The following is a 13,983-nucleotide window of genomic DNA, read 5'->3' as shown; positions in this document are numbered from 1 at the left end:
AGGGTTAAAGTTCGGTTCCCCCGTTCTGCCCACCCACAGTAGTCGGGGCAGTACGGGGGAACTGTCCTGTGACCGGTAGCGGCGGTGGAGGTCACTTGCCGGTGGCAATCGGCGACGGGTGGCGATCCTCTCCCTGGTGCGGCGATCCTGCGACTACGGAAGCCGGTGTGTTATTGCCTAGCAACATATACAGTGGTCTCTAGACTGTAGCCCTCCAGATGTTGCAAAACTACAACTCCCAGCATGCCAAGACAGCTGTTTGTTGTTTCTGCATGCTGGGATTTGTAGTTTTGCAACAGCTGGAGGGCTACAGTTTGGAGATCACTGTGCAGTGGTCTCTAAACTGTGGCCCTCTAGATCTTGCAAAACTACAACTCCCAGCATGCCCACACAGCAATTTGCTGTCTGGGCATGCTGGGATTTGTAGTTTTGCTATATCTGGAGGGCCACAATTTGGAGATCACTGTGCTGTGGTTTCTAAACCGTGGCCTTTTAAATCTTGCAAAACTACAACTCCCAGCATGCACGAACCGCAATTGGCTGTCTCGCCATGCTGGGAATTGTAGTTGCGTACCAACAGCTGTTGCATGACTACATCTCCCAGCATGCCCTTCGGCGATCAGTACATGCTGGTAGTTGTAGTTTTGAAACCGCTGGAGGCACACTGGTTGGAAAATACTGAGTTAGGTAACAGAACTTAACTGAAGGTTTTCCAACCAGTGTGCCTCCAGCTGTTGCAAAAGTACAACTCCCAGCATGCACGGTTTGTCAGTGCAAGCTGAGAGTTGTAGTTTTGCAACAGCTGAAGGTTTGCCCCCCCCCCCCCGCCCCCATGTGAATGTGCAGGGTACATTCACAGGGGGGGGGGGTTTACAGTGAGCTTCCTGCTTTAAGTTTGTGCTGCGGCAAATTTTCCGCCGCAGCGCAAACTTCTAGCTGGAAACTCACCGTAAACCCCTGCCTGTGTACCCTAAAGACACGACACTACACATAATAAAGGGTAAAACACTACATATACACCCCTTTACACTGTCCCCACAATAAAATTTAAAAACGTATCGTATGGCAGTGTTTCCAAACAGAGCCTCCAGCTGTTGCAAAACAACAACTCCCAGCATTTCCGGACAGCCACTTACTGTCTAGGCATGCTGGGAGTTTAGCAACAGCAGGAGGCACCCTGTTTGGGAATCACTGGCGTAGAATACCCCTATGTCCACCCCTATGCAATCCCTAATTTAGTCCTCAAATGCGCATGTCACTCTCTCACTTAGTAGCACTGTTGTATTTCAAGGAAACAGTTTAGAGCCACATATGCGGTATTTCCGTACTCGGGAGAAATTGCGTTACAAATTTTGGGGGACTTTTTCTCCTTTTACCCCTTATGAAAAGGAAAAGTTGGGGTCTACACCAACCTGTTAGTGTAAAAAAATTAAAAAAATGTTACACTAACATGCTGGTGTTGCCCCCCCCACCCATATGTGACCACCTTTTGGAAACTACATCCCACACGTAATGTAATAAGGGGTACAGTGAGCATTTATGCCCCACAGGTGTCTGACGGATTTTTGGAACAGTGGTCCGTGAAAATGAAAAATTTTATTTTTCATTTGCACAGCCCACTGTTCCAAAGATCTGTAAAATGCCCCTTATTAAATTCTATGATGGGTGTAGTTTCCAAAATGGAGTTACATGTGGTGGGGTCCACTGTTCTGTCATTACACGGGGGGCTTTGTAAACGCACATGGCCCCCGACTTCTATTCCAACCAAATTCTCTCTCCAAAAGATCAATGGTTCTCCTTCTCTTCTGAGAATTGTAGTGCGCCAGCAGAGCACTTGACGTCCACACATTAGGTATTTCCATACTCAGAAGAGATGGGGTTACAAATTTTGGGGGACATTTTCTACTATTACCCATGGTAAAAATGTAAAATTTGGGGAAAAACAGCACTTTAGTGAAAAAAAAAATCATTTACACATCCAACTTTAACAAAAAGTTGTCAAACACCTGTGGGGTGTTAAGGCTCACTGTACCCCTTGTTAGCTTCCTTGAGGGTTGTTGTTTCCGAAATAGTATGCCGTGTGGGGATTTTTTATGCTGTTCTGGCACCATAAGGGTTTCCTAAATGTGACATGCCCCCCAAAAACCATTTCAGAAAAACTCACTCTCCAAAATCCCATTGTCGCTCCTTCCCTTCTGAGCCCTCTAGTGCACCCACAGAGCACTTTTACATACACATATGAGATATATCCTAACTCAAGAGAAATTGGGTTACACACTTTAGGCTTATTTCTCTCCTTTGTAAAAATTCAAAAACTGGTTGTACAAGAACATATGAGTGTAAAAAATGAAGATTTTGAATTTTCTCCTTCACTTTGCTGCTATTCCTGTGAAACACCTAAAGACCTAAACCAACACACTTACTGAATGTCATTTTGAATATTTTGAGGGGTGCAGTTTTCATAATGGAGTCATTTATGGGGTATTTCTAATATGAAGGCCCCTCAAATCCACTTCAAAACTGGACTGGTCCCTGAAAAATTCAGATTTTGAAAATGTTGTGAAAAATTTGAAAAATGCTGCTGAGCTTTGAAGCCCTCTCATGTCTTCCAAAAATAAAAACATGTTAACTTTATTATGCAAACATAAAGTAGACATATTGTATATGTAAATCAATATATTATTTATTTGGGATGTCCACTCTCCTTATAAGCAGAGAGTAAATAAAAAGTGCAACATTTTCAAATTTTTCATAAAATTTTGGAATTTTTCACCAAGAAATGATGCAAGTATCGACGAAAAATAACCACTAACATAAAGTAGAATATGTCACGAAAAACAATCTCAGAATCAGAATGAAAAGTAAAAGGATCCCAGAGTTATTAATGCTTGAAGTGACAGTGGTCAGATGTGCAAAAAATGCCCGGGTCCTTAAGGTGAAAATGGGCTGGGTCCTTAAGGGGTTAAGTACCAGGACACAAGGGCGTACCCATACCCCTGCATCCTTAAGAGGTTAAGCAGGACCACAGAGGAATATTGCGTAGATTTCCATAAATGTTGTACTACATCTGGCTGGAGTGATCCAGCATTAAGGTCTCAATTTAGACTTGGATTGTTTGATATTGTAAAAGATTTACTGGTCAGTTATCCCTCTCCTGACACTTTGGAGTAAGCCATGACTTAAGCCGTGATTGGACAGACAACTAAGGGTGAAAAGAGGTGATCTAGCTGTCACCCCTGGCATTAGTTTTCCTCTATCTTCTCTTTGTTTCTGGTTCCAGAAGAAGAGCCTATGCAAGTGGGAACAATGTCCCCTTAAGAAAGATGGAACTTACGGATACAGTAAGGTCTATATCTATTGCGGACACGTCAGTAATATGCTTTGTACTTGCTCCAAACGTCAGGAGCTGGGAGACATTAGCACCTGTGTGAGGGGGAGATCACTCAGACGTAAAGGTATCCCCTAAATCTCGGTCTAAAATTCTGTTACCAGCCATTGTGTATTTTGCTGACAAATCAGTTTTTTGTTTAGCATTTGTTGATTCTGGTGCTGCAGACAATTTTGTAGATTTAAAATTGTATCACTTCTTTGGGTCTTCCTTTGAAATCTCATGTCACATTCCTATCTTTGGTGTGGATAATACTCCTTTGTCAGGGGGTAAAGTATCCCTAGCCACTCCAGAGTTGGGGTTGTTTATGGGTTCCTTGCATTATGAAAAAATCTTGTTTTTAAAATCTGTCTGAAATTACCCAATTTACCAATGAGAAGTGCCTAAAAACTTAGATTTTATTAGGGTCACTGTTAAAAACCACCATAACAAAATAAGTGCTTCAAGGAAATTTTTTTATAAATAACAAACTTCACCACTTGTAGAGCAGCGTTGAGTGGTTATGTTCACCACCTGAAATGCAGTTACACAGTCCAAACACAAGCGCAATACTGTACAATAATATATGACTCTCAAAGCATTTCTACTGAGCGTGGACTCAGCATCATCAGGAGAGTACAAATACCTTAATGTGTAAAGTTACAGGGGGTAATTGCACATGGTAGGGTTATGTATTGCCCAAAAATTATATTGCACAGGCTCGGGTAGTTATTGCACATAGTGACAATTGCACACACTAATAGGTTGCAAGGCCACAATATTGCACTTCCCCTATTCCTGTCATCTGTGTGCACTTAGTTCAATATAGTACAAATTGCAGGCTATTGTGGATGATCACATGGCACATCAATATACATTGCCCCAATATATGACACATTCAGTGAATGGCACACACCCTTACTATATTGCACAATTAATATTGCACACTTTCCCCAGCCATGCTGCACCTGAGCAACAAAGCATTGTGGGAGGCAGAGTAAACTGCCTCCTCTTACTCACGGTACCCCTCGTATACTCTACGGAGCAGCGCTCAGTGGAGCTATCCTACGTCTGGTCTCGGCTGTGGCAGAGGTCGAACTGTGTGTAGCGCGCGCTTATGATCGCACATGACGTAGACAGTCAAAAAGTTCTGAGATAAGAGGTAGTGAGTAACGGTTATTGACTGTGATTTTGTTAAGTCCCATGTAGTCAATACAAGGACGGAGCGAGCCATCCTTCTTCCCTACAAAGAAGAAACCAGCTCCAGCAGGAGAAGAGGACTTACGGATAAATCCCTTTTGGAGATTCTCCTGGATATACTCAGCCATGGCTTTGGTCAGGAATAACCTATAGAGGGTATATCCTTCCACGAGGAGGAGTGGTACCAAGCAGAAGATCTATAGGACAGTCGTAAGGACGATTTGCAGGAAGAGACTCTGCCTGTTTCTTGCAGAATATGTAAGAGAAATCTTGGTAAGGTGGAGGCAGACCAGGCAAAGGAGTAGGACGAGAAACAATTTTAGGCTGGACTGGACTGAAACAAAGATTTTGATAGAACTGTCCCCAGCGAATAATTTCTCCAGTTCTCCAATCTAGTTGCAGAGAGTGACGTCGCAGCCAATGAAGGCCAAGAAGAATCTCTGATGTACAGTGAGGCAGTACATAGAATTCAATCTTTTCTTTATTCAAGACACCCACTTGCATGACGAGAGGCTCAGTACGGAATAGCACTTTACAGTCCAAATTTTGTCCATTAACAGAGGAGATGAACAAAGGCTTGGCAAGCCGAGTAACAGGAAGATGATATTTGTGGACAAAAGAACCATCAATAAAGTCACCTGCAGATCCAGAATTAAAAAATACTGTAGTGCTAAAGGAAGACTTGGCAGAAGCGAAGACTTGTACAGATATGGTGGTATTTACACCTACGTTTTCCCGGAAACTGTGCACGAACAGAACAGTCTTTGAGGAAGTGCTCCGGGCTAGCACAATACAAACACAAATTCTCACTGCGTCATCTTGATCTCTCCTGTTGCGTAAGACGGGAACGATCCACTTGCATAGCCTCTTTGGCAAGAGGCGCAGGAAACTGTAGAGGTGGACATTGAAACACAGGTGCCAGGCTAGGATATCTCCGTGTCCGAGCAGATTCCCTCTCTAACGCACTTCTTCCTGCCTCTCAGCAAAATCCACATCAATACGTGTGGCCAGGTGAATAAGTTCAGTCAGAGAAGAAGGAGGATCACGTGTAGCCAGGGCATCTTTAATCCTGCTAGACAGTCCTTTTTTGAATGTGGCACACAAGGCCTCATCATTCTATGCTAGTTCTGAGGCATGAGTACGGAACTGAACCACGTAGTCACCAAAGGAAGAATTCTCTTGACATAGGTTCAGCAAAGCCGCCTCAGCAGTAGAGGCCGGTGCGGGTTCCTTAAAGACACAGTGAAATTCTGCCAGAAAAGCCATTAAGTTGGAAGCTACCAGATCACCGCAATCCCAAAGAGGTGTAGCCCAGGCCAGGGCTTTTCCAGACAGTAGGCTAATAACAAAGACCACCTTAGCACGTTCCATCGGAAACAGTTCAGACATGAGCTCCAAATACATGGAGCACTGTTTAACGAAACCTCTGCATAACTTGGAATCACTGTCATATTGAGAGGGTAATAGTAGACGTAGCTGGGAGCCAGAAGACACTGCAAGAGCTGGAGATGGGACAGGTTGCGGGTGCTGCTGTTGCAAGGCCAAAAGCTGTTGTATCACAGCAGACAGTTGGGTAAGTTGCTGCGACTGTCGCGCCAGTTGCTGAGACTGACGTACCACAACGGAGGGAAGATCCGTGACTTCAGGCAGGGGTATCTCAGTGGGATCCATGGCCGGATCTTACTGTAACACTCACGTTTCAGAAGACAGGAACTCCGGTGGATGTGGATCCGCTGGACCTGTGTGGCAGATGAATCGGACTGTACCAGGGAGCGGAGTCTAAGGTTGCACTGGTTTTCACCAGAGCCTGCCGCAAAGCTGAATGGACTTGCTGCGGCAGGCGGCACCCAGGTCGCTACCCCTGGCATGGCTCAACCACACAGGCGGCTGAGGAGATGCGAGGCACAGGAGGGATAAGTCAGCTTGTCATCGGGATAGCAGAAGGTCAAGGCAGGCAGCACAGTAGCATAGTCAGGACGTAGCAGGAGGTCAGTAGGCAGGCGGCAGAGGAGCAAGGTCAAGTCACAGAGCAAAGGACCAGATACACGGCAAGACAATACTCAGGAATGCTTTCTCTCAGGCACAAGGCAACAAAGATCCAGCAGGGAAGTGAGGAGGGTGGAGGCATTCAAAGAGTGCAGATACTTCCTAAAACATATTGATCATACTGTAACAGTTATTGCTGACAAGAATTTGACCTTCCTGGAGTCAAATAAACACCTCAATATTTGTCAAGCCTGGTGGGCCTTATACTTCACCAGGTTTCATTTTGTGATTTCTTATCATCCAGGTTCCACAAATGTGAAAGCTGACACTTTATCCTGGAACTTTTGTGCCAGTCAGCCCCAAGACTCAGACACTAAGACCATACTATTCAAAGGGGCTGTGATTTCTGCAGTCTTTCCTGATTTGTTTTCTAGAATTGAAGCTAATGACGATTCAGCTTCCCCAGATGTTCCCTGTGACAGGACTTTTGTACCTAGCTTATTTGATCTTTGAGTTTTAGAGGCATGTTATAACTTGCAGATTCATTAGCAGGTTATCCAGGTGTAATGGGCACAAAGATATTGATTTAAATGAAGTATTGGTGGCCCACTCTAAAAAGAAATGTGGGGGTTTTGTGCTTGCCTGTGACACCTGCGCTTGGCCTAAAACCTGCCGATTCTGACCCACGGGTGAATTTTATCCTCTTACCATTCCATAGAGACCCATGACTGATTTGTCCATGGACTTCAGGACAGATCTACCACCCACAGAGGGTAAAACTGTGTTATGGGTACTGGTGGATATGTTCAGCAAGCAATTCCATTTGGTTTCATTGAAAAACTCTCGGCCAAAGTCCTTGCCAATATCTTCATTAAGTTTATTGTGCGTTACCATGGCCTTCCTAAAAATATCTTGTCCAATAGGGATGTTCAATTAATTTCTAGGTTCTGGCAGTCTTTCTGTAAGTTTCTGGGGGGTCAGGTTGTCTTTTTGCCTTTCACCCAGAGTCTAAGGGATGGAGAGAATGAATCAAAATTTTGAACAATTTCTCAAATAATGCCATTCATCTCTCAAAAAGTATGCTTCCTCTTTGGTTCCAGGACACAAAACCCCTTCTCCAATTAAGATTAATCAGGAGTTAGAGTATGAGGTCTCCAATATCCTAAGGTACAAAACCCCCTTCATTATCTAGTCTAAGGAAGAGTTATAGAATGGAGAAGAGAGCATTGGCTTGTTCCTGGTTAACGCTTTGTTTGTCTACTCTTGACGCCCCTGCACTTTGTCTAGCATTGGGACCGTCGCCCAATTGGGGGGCTGCTGTTAAGAGAGCATTGTCCAAGTACAAGATTAACCGAAAAGAAAAGATCCCTCTTAGGCGACTAAGAGGGATCTTTTCGGTTAATCTTGCATTTTCTGTGGACAGACGTCCATATGGATCCACATCCTGACGGCCGTGCAGCACTTCCGGCATCATTTCATTTCCCCAGCTATCGGGGTTAAATGCGCATATTATTGCGCTCAAGGTGAGCTCAATACCAGCACTTTATTTTCTCTTGCACCCTAGGATAATGCACTAGGCGCCTTGTGTGCTCCTTTTTGTTTTTCTATTTCTCATTGTCCAAATAGGTAGGAACAATGAATTAGTGTCAGGGTTGCACTGCTCCCTACCCTGGGCCTGACTTAAATATGGAAAAATCCAGATAATTATTGACATAAAATAATTCAAAGAGTAACAATAGATGGGTAATAAATGAAAAAAAAATGTACTGACCTTATTAGAATTTCCATCATGCCTATTAACTTATTAGAATTTCCATCATGCCTATTAACTTGTAACCAAAACAGTCATTTCCCAGTGTATATGAAATCTGTAACTAGTATGAGACTTAACATAAAGTAACTATTTCACTGCTCAGTAACCAGAGTCATGGACAAAGCCTATTTCCTGAAATTTCTTTGGACAAAGCCAATTTCCTGACATTTCTTTAATATTCAGGGCATATTTTTGGAGCAAAAAAAATAATAATAAATTGTCTAGCATGATCCTGTTTCATTAGCAATATTTATTTTATGCTTTTCATGTGTAATATTCAATTACTACAACCCCCCCATTCTCTAAAAGCATATATACAGTGTCCAGTCCAGGCAAACAATACCTATACATTTCCTACTGACCTCTGGTATATAGAGTGCCCATTCTCTTGCTGACTGTTATCTCACAATGCCAGAGCAGCTTTGTCTCCATTTAACTAAACTTGTAGGCCAGAACACAAAATGCTTTACGCCAGCCATTAAATATCTTCTATTGATCACTGCAGTGGAAAAATATAAAAACGTAACAAAGGGGGCGCTATCTCAGTGCCGTAAGTGTGGTATAATACCATGACATAAAGTATACTAAAATAACAATGATGGAAAAGGAGGGTTAAAGTGGGATTGGCACACTCACCTTTTCGTGTTGCGCTAGTTCAGGCACAACACTGATGTACGCATTGCGAGTGAAGAATTCACTGTTTGTTTCTCGCGGCTGCCAAGCATCTGTCCCGATAGTCCGTGGTATTGGTCTGGTCAGTAGTTGCTTCAATGCCGGAGTACCTCAGCAGGGTGCTTGTCCAGCGGTTAAAAAGGGATGATGCTTCGATGGGGTGCCTCGGAGGATTCCTGTTTTCTAACCCAGCTCTGGGTTTTGAAATGATGATACAGGAGCGAGATGTGGTAAAGTAATTCCTTTATTTTGACAACGTGTTTCTCAAGGGGTACCTTGCTTCATCAGGTCTTGACCTGATGAAGCAAGGGACCCCTTGCGAAACGCGTTGTCAAAATAAAGGAATTACTTTACCACATCTCGCTCCTGTACCATCATTCCAAAACCCAGAGCTGGGATCGAAAACAGGAATCCTCCGAGGCACCCCATCGAAGCATCATCCCTTTTTAACCGCAGGACAAGCACCCTGCTGAGGTACTCTGGCATTGAAGCAACTACTTATATTGATTACTGCTTTTGAAGAAAAAAAGTTGCTCTAAAGGACCTAAGAAAACATATGCTGTCAGTGTCATTTTGTTATCATTTCTCAAAATTCACTTTCCCAATGACCTTTATATTAGTTTATTTTTTTTATTTTGCAAGATTTTGTCACAACTGTATTATCACTGGCTTCTTTATGCCCAATAATTGATAACCACTTTTATTTTTATTACTGGGAATTAAAAAAACACGGTAGGTTGAAAGTATGAAAGCCATAATATTTGTGCCAGCGCATAGTTTTTCTCTTCTGCACGGTGGTAATTTAATAATACTAGGAGGCGGGGGAATGTTTCTTCAGATTATCTGTAAATACTTTTTCTGTAACATAATATATCATTTTCATTCATCTGCAGTATATATATTGACTATATAGATTTCCTGCTGTACTGAAAACTAGCTTCAAGGGGAACATACCGGTAAATTCAATATCTCTTACTTTTATCCTTGCTATAAATACATACAGAATCGACTAAAGACTTGCAGAACACTGTAGCACACACACATTATATATATATATATATATATATATATATATAAAATATTATTATTATTTTAGTTTTATTTGTTTCATTCAATCACCAGTTTACATAAAATAGATAAGGCTGGTTTTACATAAGCATAGAATGGTGTCTGTATTATAATCCCTGCCTGTATGTTTATGTAATAGTCCTGTGTATTAGTGATTGTAGACAACAGAATCTTGTTGAAATGGGATGCAGATCTATATGTATCCAGAATGGCATGGTCCCATTCACTTTTGGAGCCCAAAAATACTGAACCAGGGACTATATTTGGCCTTTCCCCGCATGTATACATCTATTGTATGTAAAAGAGCATGCTTTTGAGTCTCAATTTATACATGTGGAAACTGACCAAACATGGTCACTAGTTGACTACATTTAGGATATAATGCACAGATACGTTGGCATTTCATTTTGCCAGGAATCTGGTCTATACTGTACGTGTAGATTATATGTTATTATCATATCGTTTGTCTTTCCTATTTTGGGCATTCACTTCTGACTCATCTGCTAGTATCCAGCAGATACCTGTTTACACAAGGGGATATCAGGTTGGCAAACTATAATATTGAGGCCATCATAAAAGATTGGATGAATGACAAGAAAGCAATTTCTTACTGATCATGCAATCGCTGAACATGTTTTCACTAGACAAGGATTGTAAACTTTCCTTGATATTAAAATATTTTGCCGGATTATTGTCCCACACAAAAGGCCAAGAGCCAAGTCAAGAGGTACAATCGGACACTTATCTAATTTGACAATGTTAACCCACGCTCAAGTATAGGTGGCATGCCTGGCGAGATCTGTGACAGGTGCATGATTTCAGCACTTGACTGACTCCATCTGTACGTTTGTCCCTTCTCATGTAAATACTTGGATAGTTTGTAAGCATTTGGACAGCAGTCATATAAACAAATTCTTTCTATTCTGAAGCTACAAAAAAATTGAAATAGTTATACAGAAAACACTATTGCCTACAAACCTTTCAATTGTCTATAGCATATCTGCTTCGTACACATATTATGGTATTATTGATAGAATAGTATGTAATGAATGAGTTTCCAGGAATACACTAAGAAAGTGTAATGTTCGTATCCTAAACTGCCTCGCCATCTCTTTCATGCCCTATGGTCTTTTATCTCTCCTCCCATTCTGACCATGAATACATTGGCCTATCTGCCACTCTCGGGTTGTCCTTAACCCTTACCAAGGCCCCTTCCATTTTGCTTGCTGACATTACGTATTTACATATACAGCTCACAGTTGCAGTAGCATACCCCCTGGCAGCAGAAGGCTAAAATAGTTTAACCATTTCATGGCTATTAAACACAACACGTACAGAAAGAACAGAGGACTATGCAACACACTTTCTTTATGGATGATCACCACTTCCTCTCCTCTTCCGTGCATGTCTACATTTTACACACTCACCTTCTCCATCTTTTAGGCTCATTTACTACCCAGTCTCTGCTCTATTTCGTTCTCCCTCCATTTATCTTCCCCCTCTGTTATGAGATGGCAGGATGGTCTGCTCATTTTGCTCTCTGATCTGCTGCTTTACTCTTTCACTGCCATAAGATAGAACAATACACTTGGAACTCCAGCGAATGTCATATCACCATGTGACCCCCAAGCCGGTTCCCTCTTCTTGTTTCTATGTTCCTTTCCCATTTTTGTTTATCTCTCAGTTCAATGATGTCTTAAATATGATACTTACAGGTTTCTGTCTTCAAGCTCTGCCAGGTCTGTGTCTGTCCCCCTCTCTCTTTGTCCCCCTGTGGCTGCAGAATATCCTGTGCTGTGCTCTCTTCCGCCTGATCAGCTCTTATAAACAGAGGTCCCCCTGTTTTATAAGGAGGGGCTGAGAGGGACAAGCTGAATAAGGTGGGAATCTAGAAGGAACATAAAAACATGTTACAAGTCCCACTAACAAACATTGTATTGACTTATCCATCTTTTGGAAAGAAAATTGTCTAACAGATCACACACATCAGGACTGGGGTGGGATCTCTTGGGGTCTGTCTCTGTTTTGGGATAAAAATACTGGTGGCAGAGCTACAGGACAAGAATTGTGGTTGAGAGTACACGATCTTAAGAGGTTTTCTTTATGAGTAAAGAAGCCAATTTACACGACTTCACAATGTCAGCGTTTTGTTGTGTCAGACTTAGGAGTTAGGTTATTAGAGGGTTGTTTGTCTAGCACTTCTTACTGGCATGCTACAATTACATGTATTATATATATATATATATATATATATATATATATATATGCACATTTTAAGATATAAGCTATGTAAGTTCATACTAGGTAAACAGTGCACAGCGTAAATAAATGAAAAAGTATACAGTACACGCAATCCAGTACATACATGGACCAGTGCATGACAATCCATTTCAATTCAAATATATGTACAAACATGTTCACATACAGACAAACAAACCAACAACCATCCAGGCACAATGGTGTATTAGCTATCCCAAGGCACACATGCATAATGTCGCATTTGTTGTGCACTAGTGTACACATGAAAACACACACTTCTCTTATAGAAGCAGAGATGCTGAGTGCCCCTACCTTTCCGATGCTCTCTGCAGATTCTCAGCTCTATGTCACAGTTCTGGGATCCCTCACTAAAGAAAACCCACATATGAACAGGAGAAGAACAGGGAGGGGTGGACAGGACATGGGAATAACCAGTGGAAGGTAGCAAAGATGATAAGGAGAGAGGGCAGTGAGGAGGCAGGTGAAGAGCGGGTGGGTTTCCTTTTGCACAGGCAAGTGAGGGGGCAGTGAAGGTAATAGGAGAGGGGGAGTGAGGGAGGGTGGATAGTCTATGTCACAATACATCCCAGTGGAAAAGCCTCGGAAAGATGCTACTAACCCATTCAGCACTGGACTAGTGTCCCTTTTATTTTAGGGTCTGTGTTGATATCAGGATTTTTATCTATATGTTATGAGATGAGACAGTGTCCCATGTTAAAAACAATAACATGTATGTAAAAATATTGTGTATATTTTATTGTCTGCAGCAAGTCATGACCAATGTGTTCCATGTCCCCCACACTCATCCAATCATTGACAAAGACATATTTTGAAAGAAGACTGACACATTGGCCCAGATTTTACATCTGAAACCAAAATGGTCTGTTTTTTTTTTATTCATGGATTGTATGCAGTTTGAATAGTTAGTGTGTGATTTTGTAATGTCAGATTGGTGTCTATATATGTACCCTCTGAATTGTAAAGGAATATGTTAGTGCTATATAAATAAGTATTATTCTATTTGCCCAAAGCAACAGCTCAGTTTTTTTTTACTAGACCTCGTTAAGATATGAAAGTTGTGATGTGATTGGTTACTAAAGGAAAAACCATAAAAGTTTTAGTTTCAGGTAAAATAAATCCACAGCCTAACCTAACCAGGATTTTGGTTTCTTGTACCCAGATTATAAAAATATTGCTCACATTGCTCACTTAACCCCTTAAGGATTTTCATCTTAAAGGGGCTATCCAGCAGAAGGTGATTTTAGTATGTACCTGGCAGACAGTAATGGACATGCTTAGGAAGGATTTGCGCTTGTCTTGGGCTAAATGGCTATGTTGTGAGATTACCATAATACTGTGGCTAGCTTTCTCTGAACTTGTATTTCCTGTTTTCAGTTTTCTTGTATGCTTACAAATCCCATAATTCCATGTTCCTCCTTCCCACACATCAGCTACCCCCCCCCCCCATTGAAACATAAATGAGCGGCAGACCTGTGGTTTTCAATCAGAGTGCCTCCAGCTGTTGCATTACTTGCAGATTGCTCTCTCCACCCATTGAAGCATACAGGTTCCCTATCATCAGCTGACTAGTGAGTCAGGTCTCGACCGCATTGCAAGC

The 13,983-nt window shown here is 42.0% G+C and overlaps 1 protein-coding gene across 4 annotated transcripts in view; it reads right to left on the bottom strand.

Moving 5' to 3' along the window:
* The window catches only part of BLACAT1 (BLACAT1 overlapping LEMD1 locus), a 60,043-nt gene extending 47,183 nt beyond the window's left edge, over window positions 1-12,860 (bottom strand). For 3 of the 4 annotated variants that reach the window (XM_056558059.1, XM_056558061.1, XM_056558058.1), the window contains exons 1-2: window positions 12,678-12,860; window positions 11,820-11,994 (exon numbers count right to left, since the gene is read on the bottom strand). The gene's annotated coding sequence lies outside the window, so the exon portion shown is untranslated. Of the gene's footprint in view, window positions 1-9,002; window positions 9,099-11,819; window positions 11,995-12,677 lie in introns of those variants that run through there. The other variant, XM_056558062.1, reaches the window with a different exon arrangement.
* Between the last annotated feature and the right edge of the window lie 1,123 nt (window positions 12,861-13,983).

The sequence above is a fragment of the Hyla sarda genome, chromosome 2, assembly GCF_029499605.1.
Source record: "Hyla sarda isolate aHylSar1 chromosome 2, aHylSar1.hap1, whole genome shotgun sequence".
Lineage (NCBI taxonomy): Eukaryota > Metazoa > Chordata > Amphibia > Anura > Hylidae > Hyla > Hyla sarda.
Note: the sequence above shows the minus strand (reverse complement) of the source record. Positions and strands in the feature narration are given on the sequence as shown.